Source organism: Tachyglossus aculeatus, chromosome 19, assembly GCF_015852505.1.
Source record: "Tachyglossus aculeatus isolate mTacAcu1 chromosome 19, mTacAcu1.pri, whole genome shotgun sequence".
NCBI lineage: Eukaryota > Metazoa > Chordata > Mammalia > Monotremata > Tachyglossidae > Tachyglossus > Tachyglossus aculeatus.
The window spans coordinates 23,613,611-23,633,539 of NC_052084.1; the positions used below are offsets into that span (position 1 = coordinate 23,613,611).

The 19,929-nt window shown below is 50.8% G+C and overlaps 5 non-coding genes and 2 pseudogenes across 5 annotated transcripts; 5 read left to right on the forward strand and 2 right to left on the reverse strand.

The window, feature by feature from the left end:
• Nucleotides 1-385: 385 nt before the first annotated feature.
• Nucleotides 386-489, forward strand: LOC119941158 (annotated as a pseudogene).
• Nucleotides 490-2,141: 1,652 nt separating this feature from the next.
• Nucleotides 2,142-2,332, forward strand: LOC119941129. Its single transcript, XR_005455155.1, has one exon. It is a non-coding gene; the product is annotated as a U2 spliceosomal RNA (small nuclear RNA).
• A 1,132-nt stretch (nucleotides 2,333-3,464) lies between these two features.
• Nucleotides 3,465-3,605, reverse strand: LOC119941140. Its single transcript, XR_005455163.1, has one exon. It is a non-coding gene; the product is annotated as a U4 spliceosomal RNA (small nuclear RNA).
• Nucleotides 3,606-10,005: 6,400 nt separating this feature from the next.
• LOC119941152 lies at nucleotides 10,006-10,120 on the forward strand. Its single transcript, XR_005455175.1, has one exon. It is a non-coding gene; the product is annotated as a U5 spliceosomal RNA (small nuclear RNA).
• A 1,671-nt stretch (nucleotides 10,121-11,791) lies between these two features.
• LOC119941121 lies at nucleotides 11,792-11,982 on the forward strand. The gene has a single exon (XR_005455148.1). It is a non-coding gene; the product is annotated as a U2 spliceosomal RNA (small nuclear RNA).
• A 1,979-nt stretch (nucleotides 11,983-13,961) lies between these two features.
• On the reverse strand, nucleotides 13,962-14,102 carry LOC119941143. Its single transcript, XR_005455166.1, has one exon. It is a non-coding gene; the product is annotated as a U4 spliceosomal RNA (small nuclear RNA).
• A 2,872-nt stretch (nucleotides 14,103-16,974) lies between these two features.
• Nucleotides 16,975-17,107, forward strand: LOC119941107 (annotated as a pseudogene).
• The last annotated feature ends 2,822 nt before the right edge of the window (nucleotides 17,108-19,929 follow it).

Genomic DNA, 19,929 nt, shown 5'->3' on the forward strand with positions numbered 1-19,929 from the left:
GTTGTCTTATACTCTCCCGAGCGCTTAGTCCAGTGCTCTGCACTCTGTAGGCGCTCGAGCCATACCACTGACAAATCGATCGGCTGCCTCTGGCGACGGGAGAAAGGGGCATGGCTGGAGCGTTTGCATACCCATAATGCACGGCGATGAGGGCAGCGGTCAAATCATCGATGGGTGGACTGAAAAGGGAAGTCCTTGTGTGGTCTGCCTGTCCAGCTTCGGTCTGAGCATCTCCCAGCCCCCGGTCCCTTCCCCCCCCCACGCCCCCGCCCCCGCGGGGCGTGAGCATTCCTCCCAGAAAAAGGGCTTGTGAGGCGCTGGCGTTGGCCACCGTGACTTAGGTGGACATACCAGCTGGCTGGCAAGTGGTGAGGCGTTTACTATTACTCTCGTTTCTCTTCAAAGCGCATAAATCTTTCGCCTTTTATTAAAGATTTCCGTGGATAGGAGAAACTGAAAGCAATTTTTGTGGGGCCCCCCCGGTGGTAGAGCCTTCCTTCGCCGGTCCCGAAAATCAGACATTTGTTTCTCCAGGGCTGAGTCAGATTATTAAATTGAATGGAGATAGGGAGCTCCTCGTGAATGATAATGGTGGTATTTGTTAAGCGCTCACTGTGTGTGAAGCATTGTTCTAAGCGCTGGCGGGGAGGGGGTGATACAAGGTGATCAGGTTGCACCACGTGGGGCTCACAGTCTTAATCCCCGTTTCACAAATGAGGTAATTGAGGAACAGAGAAGTGAAGAGGCACAGCTGACAAGTGACAGAAACGGGATTCAAACCCATGACCTCTGACTCCCAAGGCCCTGCTCTTTCCACTGAGCCGCGCTGCTTCTCTAAGGAATCCCGTTGAGTGTCTCGTAAGCGTTATCAAGTCCTTTGTGGCTAACAATAATAATAATGGTATTTTGTAAGCGTTTACTCGGTGCAAAGCACTGTTCTAAGGTTTGGGGTTGATAAAAGGTAATGAGGTTGTCCCACGTGGGGCTCACCGTTTTAATCCCCATTTTACAGATGAGGTAACAGGACCAGAGAAGTTAAGTGACTTGCCCAAAGTCACGCATCTGAGAAGTGGCGGAGCCGGGATCAGAACCCACGACCCCTAACTCCCAAGGCAGGGCTCTTTTCCATTAAGGCTCGCTGCTTCTCTAGCCACGTGGCTTCTCTAACGGATCCAACAGCCAGGTCGAGTGCCTTTTAGCCCTTAGGGATTTAGCTTTACCCACCCATCCTTCAGCCGTTGAGTCTGGAGGGCGATACGATTGTCCATTCCACACTTGTTTCTTTATGTCGCCAGCTAATCAATCAGATTTCTCCGTCTCTCTGGCGCTCTCATCCCACATCCTGCACCCGCAGACATGTCCTCCACGTCCCTAGGGCCCCACCCGTGGGGGCTGTGCGAATGCAAATGCAAATGAAGGGTCTATGATCTCGCTCTGTCGCTCTCTGTCTGGCTGGCTCTCCCTCTGCCTCTCTCTCCAGAAGTCTCATTCGTTCGGAAACCACCCATCCCGAGCCCGGCAGGTGATACTCGGTCCCAGCCCCGCGGAGCGAATTTATTGCTTTGGGCGAAGAAGGAAAGGCTATCATTTTAGCGGAGACCTTTCACTGCGGACCTGCAACGGCCTGGCCCGGATCCCCTTTTCCCATCCGTACCTGCTCGCCCGCAATCCCCTGCCTCTGGGACTCCAGGACGAAAGGCAGGGGAGCCTGGAAGGTGACCCAAGGACGAAGGAGGGAGAAGGGACGGACGCTCGTAAAGTGCTCAACGCAGGGGTTGGGCGGGGAGAGAGCACGGAAGGGCCGAACCGTGGCCAGGTCCCCAGAGGAGATTTGCCCGCGTCCATGCCAGCCGTGGTGGGGGTGGGTGTCCCACGAGATAGGTGTGTGGGCGGAGCAAAGGCAAATCAAGTGCCTATTCCCGGGCAACTCGGGAGATGGAAAATATAGGGTCCCCTTGCTCGGACTGCCCCTAGAGAGGGATAACCCTGGAGCGGCAGCAACGGGGGCATCTGCGCAGCTGGACAGGTCCGGGCCCGGGGCCCGGGCTCCCGGGGAGGCCCCGGGTTTTCAGGCGCGGGAATGGCCGTGAGGTGAAAGGGTGATGAGAGGGAGAGGCCGTTTGGAGGTGGGGGCGGTGGTTATCGCTTCTCGGCCTTTTGGCGAAGATCAAGTGTAGTATCTGTTCTTATCAGTTTAATATCTGATACGTCTTCAATGTGAAGACGCTATGTTAAGCAGCTTTTTGGAGAAAGGAGCTGGGTTGGGAGTTTGCTTCGTCCCCTCCGCGCATCGGCCAGGTATTGCAGTACTTTCAGGCTAGGTGCCTTTCCCTCCCGTGGGGGAATTGAAAGTGACTTAATGAAAGAGAGGCGGTGGTTTTCGGTGACTCTTCAGCGGGCCCTCCTGTTTGGTCTATTCCCGCTCCTCCCCCCCACCCCCGGTGCACGGTAACCAGAGTGCGGCATTCTTAACGCTTGGAGAGGCTCCCGCAGCCGCTATCCACTCCTCGGGAGCTCTCCAGGAGAAACGCACGAGGAAGCCACCCCTCTTTTGCCGGGGCAGCTGACAACTCCACCCTGCCCTTTCCTCCTCCTCCTCCTCCCCCCAGCCACCGGGAACCGTCACCACACTGGGCAGTGGATTGGAGCTCAAGCCGCTCCCCTTCATCTCACGCCCCCCTGCTCAAGTGCGACACCAACGTGGTCTTCTTCTTAGTCCGTCTCTCCACTTGCCCATGAAGGAGGAGGAGAAGCTAAGCCCAAAAGAGCAGTCGTAATAATCATTATCATAATCACAATACTTTTGGTACTTGGGAAGCACCTACGATGTGCAGAGCACTGTTCTAAGCGCTGGGGAGGATACCAGGTGAGCAGGTTGTCCCATGTGGACCTCAACATCTTAACCCCCATTTTGCAGGTGAGGTAACCGAGGCACAAAGAAATGAAGTGACTTGGCCAAAGTCACACAGCTGACAAGCTGTAGAGCCGGGCCTTGAACCCATGACCTCGGACACCCAAGCCCGGGCTCTTTCCACTGAACCACGCTGCTTCTCTATTGCACCCGAGAGCAGGAGTCGGGAGGAAGGAAACTGGCCACTGAGGAAAGGAAACGAAGAAACGGACACCGCTCGCACACAGGACGACCATGGGGAAAAGACGCTGGTTATCTATCACTGCTCTTCCCTCACTCAGTGGAATGGATTGAGCGCTTCTTCACTTGTGTGCGGAGGAGGGCGGCTGCCCTGAGTGCTTGGAATAGGCCCGAGAACAGAGAGCGCGCAGGAAGGGGGGGCTCAGAGAAGGGGAGCGGGAAATTCAAGCAGGCTGGAGGAAGGGGGAACCCTTGGGCCACGCACACCAACCTACGAAGTCCGAGGACAGAAGGAGACGGACGACACGGAAAGCTGGAGGAAAGAGACCAGACGAGATACGACGCCCTCACATTAAACCACAGAGAAGACCGTCCTCCTGACAGGTCGTCAAAAATTGCCAGCAGCATCTGTGTCACAAGACGCCACGGCGGGCTATTGGGAAAAGTTTTCAACCAGCAATAATCGCGCCTCGGATCATCCTCACGGGCTACGAAACTGCCACTGCGCAAAGCCGCCAGAAGCACCGCCCTCCAGGGCTTCCCCATGGAACAAGACACCCTTTCTGGGAGCGATGATCCAATCTCCACCCATGAAACATACCTGGACATGACGCAGGTCCCGCTCGTCCCCAAAACCTCTTCCTTTTCATCTCGGGCGGCACCCGCTCCCAGGTGGATGCCGCACTTTCTCTCCGAATTGGCTCCTTTTCTTCTCCTTCATGATAAAGCAATGAATGATGGGGGAAGGTTGAGTTTCGGACCATAGTCACTGAGGCCAAGCAGGCAGCCCATGGTAATGGTAGAGCGAGCATGTTGTTTCGGATTAACCTTGCCCCCTCCTTACCCCTCCTTCCCCATTCTCCCCCCCACCTCCCCGACTCTGAAACTCCCCCGCACCGAAGACCGTGTCTTACCCCTTTACCCTCCCTCACACTGACGCACGACCAATCGCAATTTCCCTTCTATTATTTTGCACGGCATCGAGAGGAATGGAATGGGAACACTACCCAGGGGGAAGCGGGAACATAGTGGATTCTGTTCACAGTTTGTGGTTGGCCTTGAACTCAGGGAATTCAGAAATCTGCTGGGCTAAATTGAGGCCGGCCGGCCTGCCTGCCTGCCTTTGTATTTATTGAGTGCTTACTGTGTGCAGAGTACTAAGGACTAATCTCTTGGGAGAGGACAACATAACAGCAAAACAGGGTCATACCCTGCCTGCTACGTGCTTACCGTCCAGAGGGGGAGGCAGACATTAATTGGAATAATTCAATTACGATCATGGACAACGAACTGCATCATCTTCAGCAGCAGGAGCAGTGGGAGCAGCAGCAGCAGCAGCAGCAGCAACTTTGTTTATCAATTGCTCCCTCCTGGCCCCATGGCTCCCTGGGCCCAGGTGTCTTCGCAGCTCCCGGTGGGATACCAAGATCTGAGCTCTCAATAGAGTTTAATTAAGATAAGGAAATGTGAAAACCGTTTTGAAACATCTTGTCCTGGATTTAGTGCTTCCTCCACCTGCCCTCCATACCTTCCTGTCACCCACCTCTTTACCTCTTCTCCCCACGTCACCCCTCCCTCCCCAACGTTAATGAAACCAAACAGACCATCCTCTGAAGTTCTTCCCCTTAGGCACCACGGTACTCAGGTTCCCCTGGTTCCTCACCCGTCATCTCTCGGGATGTCCCGGGTTCCAAGCTCACCCTCTCTGAGTCAGTCCTTTATGAGCAGGCTCTCTCCCTGTCCTTCCTCCCCTTCAGGGATCAGAGCCTCACTCCTCCAGAGGCCTACCTCGGGATCTCAATCATCCAGGGTGCCAGACCCGAATCCAGAATCCTCTACAACCCCTCCCTGGACCCTGACTCTGTCCAGCGTCCACAGCATGAACTTTCCCTATACTCTGCTCTCCCAGCGACCCAGCTCTCTACCCCTCACCTCCAACGTGGCCGACGGTCTTCCTTTCCACGACCCGGCCCCTGTTACTTCCTCCCCAGGTTTCCTCTCCTATCATCATCTCTCCGACGAGTCTTTGCACTTTCCTGAGGGAACCGGGGTACGTGGGGTCAGTGTACACACCTACCAGAGGATGCTGGGATGGTGCCCCCTGACGTGACAATAAAGCCACCCTGACATGAGTGGCTTGAATCAAGAGGATCTGTCCTAAACCATGACCCTGGTGTGTTGGGTGGTGGGGGGGGGTCTCTTGGGATTGCCCCGTTACCCCAGCGGATTTAGCGGGCACACCCTTGCTCGACTGGCACCTCACTTTCCAGTGGATGCAGAGACCAAGTCCGGGCCAACGTTACCCATGCGATCGGAGGGAGGGAGGAAGGGAGGGGTGGTGCATCCCTTGTAGAGCACGTACAAGGGAGAAAAGGTGATGAGAATGGGAGTTGTCCTGTCTTGGGCTCTAGGCAGAGCTTTCCCAAGACGCTGTTCTCTGGGCCCCTCGAGAACTGGGGAGAAGGAACTTTTAGGGCCTGCGGGGAGGAGCCAACTCCAGATCAATCTAGCGCCAGTTCAGGTGGACCCCCCACTGATGCTCAGAGCCCTCTGTCCCTGGGAAAGGCAGCCAAGGAAAGTGGTCAAGGCTCTCCAGCCCAAGACCTCCTGAAGGAAAGAATAGGCCCTTTGATCCTCACTTTATGCTCCTGTCCAGAAGTAGGGGGTCAGCCCTGATGATCTTTCCAAGTCTTTTCCTAATAATTAATCATAATTATGGTATTTGTTAAGTGCTCCCGATGTGCCAAGTGCATATGTTCATATGTATCTGGTGTAAGATACAAGGTAAATCAGGTTGTCCCACGTGGGGCTCCCAGCATTGATTCCCATTTTACAGAGGAGGTAACTGAGTGGCAGAGAAGTTAAAGTGGCTTGGCCACGGTCAGCCAGCAGACAAGAGGCAGAGCCAGGATTAGAACCCATGTCCTCTGAGTCTCAAGCCCGTACTCTTTCCACTAATCATCATCATCATCATCATCTGACCGACAGACCGCACATTATATGAACAGGCATATGTATTCTGCCACTAACACTCAATGGCAGTAAGAACTGAAGTATCACTATTCCACAATGATGGAAGCCTTTTTCTCAACCTTCTGTTTGGGTACCCTAACAATAATCATTTCAGTATGTGGCCCAACAACTCAAAGTCCTTAAGTTATTTCACTCACCCTCAAAAAGCTTGTGATACAGTTGAAAAGAGAGCTACCTTTGCATTATTAATTTTCTGATTAGCTAGACATGGCATTACAAAATGCATTAGGAATTTCTTCTAGTGCCCTTATCAAGTCAACCACTCCAGTTCTCTTAGCACTTATGTATTTCCCTTAAGAATGAACTCTGTCAGTCTTAGTAGTTCTGTTTGCAATGCTATACCAGGCAACGGCACTGATTGTGTTTCATCCTGTCTCTGTTAAACTGGAAGATCCTTATAGTCAGGGACCATGCATTTTTTTAAAAAAATTCCAAAATATCTAGGCAGCATTCTGCACAAAGTAAGCACCCAATAAATACTGTTAATAATGCTGAGGGGAAATATTATTTTTTCTCCATATGATGATGATGATGATGGCATTTCTTTAGCGCTTACTATGTGCCAAGCACTGTTCCAAGTGCCGGAGCTGATACAGGGTAATCGGGCTGTCCCAGGTGGGGCTCACGGACTCAGTCCCCATTTTGCAGATGAGGTCACTGAGGCACAGAGAAGTTAAGTGACTTGTCCAAAGTCATATAACAGACATGTGGCAGAGCCAGGATTCTTATACAAATATGGTGATATCTGCTTATCATGGCATGATTCTAATTTTGATTGATTCATTCATTCATTCAATTGCATTTACTGAGCGCTTATTGTGTGCAGGGCACTTTGATAAGAAGAAAAAACTCAATTTTGTTTTTGTGGTCATCTAATGAGGTTGTGTAAGCTATGCAAGTTTAAATGTTTTAGTTTCAAAGCAGGTGGAAGCAGAACACCACCAAATGCATGCACAAAATTTTATCTATTGAATAATCATTCTTATTGCATGTATCTTGAATTCTACAAGTCCAGTTTTCCCCACTAAGATCATGCAAACCCGATTTAGTATTTCTTCATTTGTAATGCCAAGAAAGGGAACTTCCCCCAACTAATTCACTGAAGGAAAAATGATTCTATCTAAAAGAAAAGAAAAAAAAAGCTACCAGGGAATATTTCTATCAAGTGACAAAGTTTATAAGAAACAGCAGTTTTGTGTTTTGTTTTGTTTTTTTTTACTGGGCGTGGTAATCTAGGATATTGAACTAAAATATATTGAATGCACACGCTTACAGAACACATAATCAGTCCTGACCACACTATATATTAACAAAGATTGTTCCTTGTTGACCATTTTCATGTCTAATGTGTTTTCTCAGCAGTTCCTACAACGATTTTTGATTTGACCTCTTTGATGCATGATCTGCTCAAAATTTCTGCTTACTGAGTTAATCCTTTCTTTCATTCATCTCCCTAAACTCGTTTAGGCTGTAGTTGCCACCTCGTTTCAGCAGTGAATACGCATAATCCTGGGCTGAGACTGCCATGTAGTGCCTCTATAAGGCATTTCTTCTGTCCTTTCAGCTTTCAGTCACTGTTTTGCCTCACCGTATAGCACCAATTTAGGGAGTCTCCTCTTAGCTAGTCTCCCCATGTTTTCCACTAAGGAAACTTAGATGGAATCGAGCTACTTTCCAAACTAGGCTGACTTCAACTAGGCTGACTTCATTCCAGAATCTTGTTTGCTATCTGTCTGCAATCCATGGCACTTACTGAGCACTTCCTTAACTTCTCTGTGCCTCAGTTACCTCATCTGTAAAATGGGGATCAAGACTGTGAGCCCCCCGTGGGACAACCCGATCACCCTGTAACCTCCCCAGTGCCTAGAACAGTGCTCTGCACATAGTACGTGCTTAATAAATGCCATCATTATTATTATTACTTACTGAGTGCAGAACACCTTACTAATCATCTGGGAGAATAGAACGCAACAGAGTTGGTAGACACATTAGCCTTTAATCAGTACGATTACTTATGGCAATATTAAAAGCTGTTAAGGAATAATAAGGAGATAATAAGGTAGCATTTTGCTTCTTATCTTTCCCTGAGTCCATCGAGGTAGAAGAAATCAATCTTAGGCTCAGAGTCCCTACTTGAACTGTTCCTGGTTGACCCTGAGCCCTCATCTCCTAGTAACTAAGGATTATGTTGTTCTCATTTGGGGGCAGAAAATGAATCTTCCTCTCTTCCAAGCCTTACTGAGAGCTCACCTCCTCCAGGAGACCTTCCCAGGCTGAGCCCCCTTTTTTCTCTCCCCTTCCCCCTCCCCCCCGCCCTACCTCCTTCCCCTCCCCACAGCACCTGTATATATGTTTCTACAGATTTATTATTCTATTTTACTTGTCCATATTTACTATTCTATTTATTTGGTCAATGATGTGCATCTAGCTTTACTTCTATTTATTCGGATGACTTGACACCTGACCACATGTTTTGTTTTGTTGTCTGTCTCCCCCTTCTAGATGGTGAGCCCGTTGTTGGGTAGGGACTGTCTCTATATGTTGCCAACTTGTGCTTCCCAAGCGCTTAGTACAGTGCTCTGCACACAGTAAGCGCTCAATAAATATGATTGAATGAATGAATGAATGAATGAATGAATGAATCGTCATCATCATCACCACCCTCATGGTACTTGTTAAGTGCTTCCTATGTACCAAGCACTGTTCTAAGCGCTTGACTTGACACCTGTCCACATGTTTGGTTTGGTTGTTGTCTGTCTCCCCCGTCTGGACTGTGAGCCCGATGTTGGGTAGGGATCGTCTCTATATGTTGCCAGCTTGTATTTCCCAAGCGCTTAGTACAGTTCTCTGTACACAGTAAGCGCTCAATAAATACAATTGAATGAATGAATGAATGAATGAATGAATGATTACAACGTAATCAGGTTGTCCCACTAAACCACGCTGCTTTAAGTTTCTTCAGGATTCTGAGATTCAAAGACTTTTCCAAACCCCGTTTGATCTTGACTAACAATAATAATATTCATAATAATAATGACCTTTATAATGCGCTTACTATGTGCAAAGCACTGTTCTAAGCGCTAGGGAGGTTACAAGGCGATCAGGTTGTCCCACGTGGGGCTCACAGTCTTCATCCCCATTTTCCAGATGAGGTACCTGAGGCCCAGAGGAGTTAAGTGACTTGCCCAAAGTCAAACAGCTGACAATTGGCGGAGCCGGGATTTGAAGCCATGACCTCTGACTCCAAAGCCCGTGCTCTTTCCACTGAGCCATGCTGCTTCCCTTAAGATTCGATTCCCTGAAAATCCCTTGAAGAGGATTTTTCTTCCCCACCCCCGGTTCCAAAATACCTGGGAAGAGTGGCCACGCAAAGCTGTTGTGGTCTCTGTGTGTTTTTGTTCCGGGGCGCTCCACCCCCTCCCACTCGACATTCCTCCCCCCTCTCGCCCCACGGGGCCTCAAGGCCGTAAGCCCCTCGTGGACACGGAACTTTGTTGTCTTGTACTCTCCCGAGCGCTTAGTCCAGTGCTCTGCACTCGCTAGGCGCTCGAGCCATACCACTGACAAATCGATCGGTTGCCTCCGGCGACGGGAGAAAGGGGCATGGCTGGAGCGTTTGCATACCCATAACGCACGGCGATGGGGGCAGCGGTCAAATCATCGATGAGTGGACTGAAAAGGGAAGTCCTTGTGTGGTCTGCCTGTCCAGCTTCGGTCTGAGCGTCTCCCCGGCCCCGGTCCCTTCCCCCCCCACGCCCCCACCCCCGCGGGGCGTGAGCATTCCTCCCAGAGAAGGGGCTTGCGAGGCGCTGGCGTTGGCCACCGTGACTTAGGTGGACGTACCAGCTGGCTGGCTGGCAAGTGGTGAGACGGCTGCTGGTCCTCTCGCTTCTCTTCAAAGCGCATAAATCTTTCGCCTTTTACTAAAGATTTCCGTGGAGAGGAGTAACAGAGAAACTGAAGGCAATTTTTGCGGGCCCCCCAGGTGGTGGAGCCTTCCTTCTCCCGTCCCGAAAAGCAGACTTTTGTTTCGCCGGGGCTGGTTCGGATTATCTCGTTGAATGGAGAGGGGGAGCTCCTCGTTAATGGGAGTGGTGGTATTGGTTAATCGCTACCTCTGGGCTAAGCGCTGGCTGCGGGGCGGGGGTGATATAAGGTGATCAGGTTGCCCCACGTGGGGCTCACAGTCTTAATCCCCATTTCACAGATGAGGTAATCGAGGCCCAGAGAAGTGAAGTGGCACAACTGGCAGAAACGGGATTCGAACCCATGACCTCTGACTCCCAAGGCCCTGCTCTTTCCACTGAGCCGCGCTGCTTCTCTAAGGAATCCCGTTGAGGGCCTCGTTAGCGTAATCAAGTCCTTTGTAGCTAACAATCATCATCATCATCATCATCATCATCATAATGGTATTTGTTAAGCGTTTACTCGGTGCAAAGCACTGTTCTAAGCTCTGGGGTTGCTAATGAGGTTGTCCCACGTGGGGCTCACCGTTTTCATCCCCATTTGACAGATGAGGTAACAGGCCCAGAGAAGTTAAGTGACCTGCCCAGAGTCACGCAGCTGATAAGTGGCGGAGCCGGGATTAGAACCCAGTACCCCTAATTCCCAAGGCCGGGCTCTTTTCCATTAAGGCTCGCTGCTTCTCTAGCCACGCGGCTTCTCTAACGGATCCGGCAGCCAGGTCGCGTGCCTTTGAGCTCTTGGGGATTTCGGTTTACCCACCCATCCTTCAGCCCTTGAGTCTGGAGGGCGATACGATTGTCCATTCCACACTTGTTTCTTTCTGTCGCCAGCTAATCAATCCCATTTCTCCCTGTCTCTCTCGCTCTCTCGTCCCACATCCCGCGCCCGCAGACATGTCCTCCACGTCCCTAGGGCCCCACCCGTGGGGGCTGTGCGAATGCAAATGCAAATGAAGGGCCTATGATCTCGCTCTGTCGCTCTCTGTCTGGCTGGCTCTCCCGCCGTCTCCCGCCTCTCTCTCCAGAAGTCTCATTCGTTCGGAAACCACCCATCCCGAGCCCGGCAGGTGATACTCGGTCCCAGCCCCGCCGAGTGAATTGATTGCTTTGGGCGAAGAAGGAAAGGCGATCATTTTGGCGGAGGCCTTTCACTGCGGTCAGAGAGAGAGGGACCTGTAAGGGCCTGGCCCGGATCCCCTTTTCCCATCCGTCCCTGCACGCCCGCAATCCCCTGCCTCTGGGGCTCCGGGACGAAAGGCAGGGGAGCCTGGAAGGTGACCCAAGGACCAAGGAGGGAGAAGGGACGGACGCTCGTAAAGTGCTCAACGCAGGGGTTGGGCGGGGAGAGAGCGCGGAAGGGCCGAACTGTGGCCAGGTCCCCAGAGGAGATTGGCCCGCGTCCATGGCAGCCGTGGTGGGGGTGGGTGTCCCACGAGATCGGTGTGTGGGCGGAGCAAAGGCAAATCAAATGCCTATTGCCGGGCAACTCGGGAGATGGAAAAGAAATAGGGTCCCGTCGCTCGGACGGCCCCGAGAGAGGGATAACGCTGGAGCGGCAGCAACGGGGGCATCTGCGCAGCTGGACAGGTCCGGGCCCGGGGCCCGGGCTCCCGGGGAGGCTCGGGGTTTTCGGGCGCGGGAATGGCCGTGAGGTGAAAGGGTGATGAGAGGGAGAGGCCGTTTGGAGGTGGGGGCGGTGGAGATCGCTTCTCGGCCTTTTGGCTAAGATCAAGTGTAGTATCTGTTCTTATCAGTTTAATATCTGATACGTCTTCGATGTGAAGACGCTCTGTTAAGCAGCTTTTTGGAGAAAGGAGGTGGGTTGGGAGCTTGCTCCGTCCCCTCCGCGCATCGGCCTGGTATTGCAGTACTTCCAGGCTAGGTGCCTCTCCCCCCGTGGGGGAATTGAAAGCGACTTAATGAAAGAGAGCCGGTTGTTTTCGGTGACCCTTCAGTCTGGTCCCTTTTCCCCCTGGAGCGCGGCATTCTCAACGTTTGGAGAGGCTCCCGTAGCCACTATCCACTCCCCGGGATCTCTCCGGGAGAAACGCCCGAGGAAGCCACCCCTCTCTTGCCGCGGCACCTGACAACTCCACCCCGCCCTTTCCTCCTCCTCTTCCTCCTCCTCCTCCTCCTCTTCCTCCTCCCCCCAGCCACCGGGAACCGTCACCACACGGGGCAGTGGATTGGAGCTCACGCCACTCCCCTTCGTCTCACGCCCCCCTGCTCAAGTGTGACACCAACGTGGTCTTCTTCTTAGTCCGTCTCTCCACTTGCCCGTGAAGGAGGAGGAGAGGCTAAGCCCAAAAGAGCAGTCGTAATAATCATGATCATAATCACAATGCTTTTGGTATTTGGGAAGCACCTACGATGTGCAGAGCACTGTTCTAAGCGCTGGGGAGGATACCGGGTGAGCAGGTTGTCCCATGTGGGCCTCACCATCTTAACCCCCATTTGACAGGTGAGGTCACCTAGGCACAGAGAAATGAAGTGACTTGGCCAAAGTCACACAGCTGACAAGCTGTAGAGCCGGGCCTTGAACCCATGACCTCGGACTCCCAAGCCCGGGCTCTTTCCACTGAGCCACGCTGCTTCTCTATTGCACCCGAGAGCAGGAGTCGGGAGGAAGGAAACTGGCCATTGAGGAAAGGAAACGAAGAAACGGACACCGCTCACACACAGGACGATGTCACCCGTCGTCCGGGGACGGGTTCGTTCAGTAATCGGCGAGGCGAGAGAGAGAGAGGTCGGGGACGGAAAGCCTAAGTTTTATATAAAATTTGATTCGCGAGGTGAATTGAATTTATGTAGTTGTTTAGGCGCAATGGATTGAGCTTCCCTTTCGGGAGGAATATAATCAATTAGCAATATTAGAGCTTCCCTACACGGGAGGAACACAATCATCCGTTAATCGCGCGTGGGTGAGTTGGTTAACTTTCACCCATGTGCACTTCCCACTCGGGAAGAATCCACTTACTTTCCCACATGGGAAGAATTCATTACATTACCCGCGCACGTGGTGGGCGGCTAGCTCTCACAATGTGCTCTCCCTACATGGGAGGAATCCACTCATAATTCCCATCAGCAGCGGGATACCTGGGTCCCACCCACGAGACACTCACCCATCCCGTGGCCCTTGCCTCAGTGTGTTGGTTCTGGTTGTAGAGCGGGCATCTGGTCTTCTGGGCAGGGAGAGACACGTGGGCTGCTGCTGCTGCGGCTGCTCCTGTTATTGCGTGTCCTGGTGTTCTGACCCCGAAGGCCAGAGGCGACAGGTATTTATTGCCTGTGCCCCTTGGCCATTCCAGCTTCCGGCCTCAGTCTATCCAATCTATGCACTCCCCGCCTCCTCCATACCTAATTTGATTGGCACGGGGGCGAGGGACACCTTCTGTATTCCCAGCTTGGGCTGTCAATCTAGCAGATTTGGTCGTGGGGACAGTATCCCACCCTCATTTCCGAGTTCCGCCTGCTGGCTCAGGTGGTCACGAGATAGCTTTTGACCTTGAGATGGCCGGTACCCAAGGGTCACCTCGGGACAGACGACCACGGGGAAAAGACGCTGGTTGGTTATCTATCATGGCTCTTCCCTCACTCCTTGGAATGGATTGAGCACTTCTTCACTTGTGTGCAGAGGAGGGCGGCTGCCCTGAGTGCTTGGAATAGGCCCGAGAAAAGAGAGCGCGCAAGAAGGGGGGGGCTCAGAGAAGGGGAGCGGGAAATTCAAGCAGGCTGGAGGAAGGGGGAACCCTTGGGCCACGCACGCCAACCTACGAAGTCCGAGGACAGAAGGAGACGGACGACACGGAAAACTGGAGGAAAGAGACCAGATAAGATACGACGCCCTCACATTAAACCACAGAGAAGACCGTCCTCCTGACAGGTCGTCAAAAATTGCCAGCAGCATCTGTGTCGCAAGACGCCACGGCGGGCTATTGGGAAAAGTTTTCAACCAGCAATAATCGCGCCTCGGATCATCCTCACGGGCTACAAAACTGCCACTGCGCAAAGCCGCCAGAAGCGCCGCCCTCCAGGGCTTCCCCATGGAACAAGACACCCTTTCTGGGAGCGATGATCCAATCTCCACCCATGAAACATACCTGGACATGACGCAGGTCCCGCTCGTCCCCAAAACCTCTTCCTTGCCATCTCGGACGGCACCCGCTCCCAGGAGGATGCCGCACTTTCTCTCCGAATTGGCTCCTTTTCTTCTCCTTCATGCTGAAGCAATGAATGATGGGGGAAGGTTGAGTTTCGGACCATAGTCACTGAGGCCAAGCAGGCAGCCCATGGGAATGGTAGAGCGAGCATGTAGATTCGGATTAACCCTGCCCCCTCCTTCCCCCTCCTTCCCCATTTTTCCCCCCACCTCCCCGACTCTGGACCTCCCCCCCACCGAAGACCCTGTCTCACCACTTTACCCTCCCTCACACTGATGCACGACCAATCGCAATTTGCCTTCTACTATTTCGCACTGCATCGAGAGGAATGGAATGGGAACACTACCCAGGGGGAAGCGGGAACATAGTGGATTGTGTTCACAGTTTGTGGTTGGCCTTGAACTCGGGGAATTCAGAAATCTGCTGGGCAGAATTCAGGCCGGCCTGCCTAACTGCCTGCCTGCCTGCCTGCATTTGTATTTATTGAGTGCTTACTACGTGCAGAGTACTAAGGACTAATCTCTTGGGAGAGGACAACATAACAGCAAAACAGACTCATACCCTGCCTGCAACGTGCTTACCGTCCAGAGGGGGAGACCAACATTAACTGGAATAATTCAATTACGATCATGGACAACGAACTGCATCGTCTTCAGCAGCAGGAGCAGTGGGAGCAGCCGCAGCAGCAGCAGCAGCAACTTTGTTTATCAATCGCTCCCTCCTGGCCCCATGGCTCCCTGGGCCCAGGTGTCTTCCCAGCTCCCGGTGGGATACCAAGATCTGAGATCTCAATAGAGTTCAATTAAGATAAGGAAACACGAAAACAGTTTTGAAACATCTTGTCCTGGATTTAGTGCTTCCTCCACCTGCCCTACATACCTTCCCATCACCCGCCTCTTTACCTCTTCTCCCCCTGTAACCCCTCCCTCCCCTCCATTAAAGAAACCAAACAGACCAGCCTCTGAGTTTCTTCCCCTTAGGCGCTACGGGACTCAGGTTCCCCTGGTTCCTCACCCGTCATCTCTCGGGATGTCCCGGGTTCCAAGCTCACCTTCTCTGAGTCAGTCCTTTATGAGCAGGCTCTCTCCTTGTCCTTCCTCCCCCTCAGGGATCAGAGCCTCGCTCCTCCAGAAGCCTACCTCGGGATCTCAATCATCCAGCGTGCCAGACCCGAATTCAGAATCCTCTACACCCCCTCCCTGGACCCTGACTCTGTCCAGCGTCCACAGCATGAACTTTCCCTATACTCTGCTCTCCCAGCGACCCAGCTCTCTACCCCTCACCTCCAAGGTGGCCTACGGTCTTCCTTTCCACGACCCGGCCCCTGTTACTTCCTCCCCAGGTTTCCTCTCCTATCATCATCTCTCCGATGAGTCTTTGTCCTTGCCTGAGGGAACCGGGTTGAGTGGGGTCAGTGTACACACCTACCAGAGGATGCTGGGATGGTGCCCCCTGACGTGATAATATAGCCACCCTGACATGAGTGGCTTGAATCAAGAGGATCTGTCCTAAACCAGGAACCTGGTGTGTTGTGGGGTGGGGGGGTGTCTTGGGATCGCCCCGTTACCCCAGCGGATTCAGCGGGCACACCCTTGCTCGACTGGCACCTCACTTTCCAGTGGATGCAGAGACCAAGTCCGGGCCAATGTTACCCATGCGATCGGAGGGAGGGAGGGGTGGTGCATCTCTTGTAGAGAACGTACAAGGGAGAAAAGGTGATGAGAATGGGAGTTGTCCTGTCTTGGGCTCTAGGCAGAGCTTTCAGAAGACGCTGACCGGTAGTCTGTTCTCCGGGCCCCGCGAGTACTGGGGAGAGAGAACTTTTAGGACTTTTAAGGCCTTCGGGGAGGAGCCAACTCCAGATCAATCTAGCACCAGTTCAGGTGGACCCCCCACTGATGATCAGAGCCCTCTGTCCCTGGGAAAGGCAGCCAAGGAAAGTGGTCAAGGCTCCCCATCCCAAGACCTCCTGAAGGAAAGAATAGGCCCTTTGATCCTCACTCTATGCTCCTGTCCAGAAGTAGAGGTTCAGCCCTGAGGATCTTTCCAAGTCTTTTCCTAATAATTAATCATAATTATGGTATTTGTTAAGTGCTCCCGATGTGCCAAGCGCATAAGTTCTAAACGCTGGTGTAAGATCCAAGGTAAATCAGGTTGTCCGACGTGGGGCTCCCAGCATTGATCCCCATTTTACCGAAGAGGTAACTGAGTGACAGAGAAGTTAAAGTGGCTTGGTTACGGTCAGCCAGCAGACCAGAGGCAGAGCCAGGATTAGAACCCATGTCCTCCGAGTCCCAAGGCCGTGATCTTTCCACTAATCATCATCATCATCATCACCACCACCATCATGGTACTTGTTAAGTGCTTCCTATGTACCAAGCACTGTTCTAAGCGCTTGACTTGAACCTGTCCACATGTTTGGTTTGGTTGTTGTCTGTCTCCCCCGTCTAGACTGTGAGCCCGATGTTGGGTAGGGCCCGTCTCCATATGTTGCAATCTTTATTTCCCAAGCACTTAGTACAGTACTCTGCACACAGTAAGCGCTCAATAAAGGCAGTTGCATGAATGAATGAATGAATGAGCTGCATTCGCGATCTTTCCTGGTTTTGGCATCAGTGATAGTGTCCCAATTGGGTAAAAATGTTTTACTCGTGCCAGTAGGATTTTCTCTGAGGTAAGCAGAAAAGCGCTTTCTCTATCCCTTTAGTTTCTTTCTTTTTCCTTATTATCTGCTGCGGAGTAGACTTCCACCTTGGGCCTTGCACTATGGCTGTGTTGATCCCTGCGATTTCCCCAAATGTGGGAAACTCGACTCTATAATTTGTTTTAGTCGGGGACTGCGTTCGTGCTCGCCCCTGGCATGAGATTTAAAAGCAGAGTGAAGTGACTTGTTATCTTTTGTCAACTTTGCTAAAGTAGTATTTTCTACAAGTGGAAGAATCGGTATGTTTCTTCACAGATAGAGGGAGCGTTTTCGAAGGTTGTAGGTTTTCAGTATTGGCTGTGCTACTTTACTTGTCTGCTGTGTGATCTTAAACAAGTCTTTAAGCTTCAGTTATCTCACCTGTAAAACGGGGATTTCTACTGTGAGTCCGAGTTGGGACTATGGAGGGTATGCAACCTGATCAGGTTTCATCTTACCCAAGCACTTATTATCGTACCAGTGTGGAACTAAGGCCATTTCAACCCAACCTCACCCCGACCTCCGCCCCCCCACAAAACGTTATTATTTAGGTTTGGTGGGGAATAGGAGTTTTAAGGAGAAGAAAAGCAATTAAGGAAAGGGGTATTGAGCATGCACTGAATTGAGCACTTAATGTGTGCAGAGCACTATACTAAGTGCTTGGGAAGTACAAGTCGGCAACATATAGAGACGGTCCCTCACCAACAGTGGGCTCAAGTTTCACTTTCAGTTTATAATATATTCATTCAATCGTATTTACTGAGCGCTTACTGTGTGCAGGGCACTGTGAGCCAACTATGTGTAACCAGCTACTGGTACATTTGCTTAAATGAAGCCGATATCTCAAATAAAATTATATTCCCTCCTTACAGCTTCCTTCTGATCTCATTGCTTTTTGGATGATTTGTTTCCTTTCATGCCCGAACAATTACATTTCTGGTCCCCAGCGACAAATAATTATCCATATTGCCACCCTCTGTTGCAAGGTCAGTCACCGTTGACTTTCATTCATTCAATCATGAAATGCAATCGTATTTAACAAGTACTTACTGTGTGCAGAGCACTGTACTAGGCGCTTGGGAAAGTACAATACAGCAGTAGTGACAATCCCCACTCACAATGAGCTCACAGTCTAGAGGGAGGAGACAGACAGCAATACAAATTCGTTCATTCATTCAATCGTATTTATTGAGTGCTTACTTTGTGCAGAGCACTGTACTAAGGGCTTGGGAAGTCCAAGTTGGCACTATGTAGAGACGGTCCCTACCTAACGGCGGGCTCACAGTTTGGAAGGGGGAGATAGACAAGAAAACAACACATATTAAGAAAATCAAATAAATAGAATAAATGTGTAGAAGAAAAATCAATCAATAAATAGAGTAATAAACATGTACAAACATATATACAGGTACAGATAAAAAGACAGCAATACAGATCAATAAAGTGACAGATGTATACTTACATGCTGTGGAGCGGGGGCGGGGGGAGGAGCAAAGGGAGCAAGTAGGGGCGACGCAGAATGGAGAGGGAGATGAGGAAAGGTGGCCGAAGCTGGGAAGGCCTCTTGGAGGAGACGGGCCTTCAGTAAGGCCTTGAAGGGGCGGGAGAGGAAACCTGCAACTATTGCCTCTAGGAGGTGTAAACTCGTTGGGGGCAGAGAAAGTGTCTGTAACAGTGACATCTTGTAGTTGATTTATGTATTCATATTAATGTCTATCTCCCCCTCTAGACTGTGAGCCCACTGTGGGCAGGGGATGTGTCTGTTGACTGTTGTATCTATCGTACTCTCTCAAGCGCTTAGTACAGGGCTTTGCGCCCAGTCAGCGCTCAAGCAGTCAAACGGTTGACTGAAGGAGAAGGGCGGTGACATCAGCCTGGAGGGTTGGGGATATGTAACTGAGGGAGGGCGCTGTGCATCCTGGGAAGTGGCTCGGGGGGTCTTTCGGTCCAATCCTGCAGCAGATGTTGCGGAGGAAAGAGCCGAATTTTCTAAGTGCTAGATATCGAGGTAATAACAGTCCCAAACCGCATTATCTGAATTGTAGACAGATAACAAACAAGGTTCTGGAATGAAGTCAGCCTTGTTGAAGTCAGCCTAGTTTTGAAAGTAGCTCAATTCCATCTAGGTTTCCTTAGTGGAAAACATGGGGAGACTAGCTAAGAGTAGACTCCCTAAATTGGCGCTATACGGTGAGGCAAAACAGTGACTGAAAGCTGAAAGGACAGAATAAATGCCTTATGGAGGTACTACATGGAAGTCTCAGCCCAGGATTATGAATATTCACTGCTGAAACGAGGTGGCAACTACAGCCTAAACGAGTTTAGGGAGATGAATGAAAGAAAGGATTAACTCAGTAAGCAGAAATTTTGAACAAATCATGCGGCAAGGAGGTAAAATCAAAAATAGTTGTAGGAACTGCTGAGAAAACACATTAGACATGAAAATGGTCAACAAGGAACAACCTTTGTTTATATAAAGTGTGGTCAGGACTGATTATGTGTTCTGTAAGTGTGTGGATTCAATATATTTTAGTTCAATATTCTAGATTCCCATGCCCAGTAAAAAAAAAACAAAAAAACAAAAAACTGTTGTTTCTTATAAACTTTGTCATGTGATAGAAATATTCCTTGGAAGTTTTTTTTTCTTTTAGATAAAATCATTTTTCCTTCAGTGAATTGGGTAAAGTTCCCTTTCTTGGCATTACAAATGAAGAAATACTAAATCGGGTTTGCATGATCTTAGTGGGGAAAACTGGACTTTTAGAATTCAAGATAGATGAAATAAGAACGATTATTCAATAGATAAAATTTTGTGCATGCATTTGGTGGTGTTCTGCTTCCACCTGCTTTGAAATTAAAACATTTAAACTTACATAGCTTACACAACCTCATTAGATGACCACAAAAACAAAATTGAGTTTTTTCTTCTTATCAAAGTGCCCTGCACACAATAAGCGTGGTAATGGTAATAACAAGTACCATGATGGTGGTGGTCAT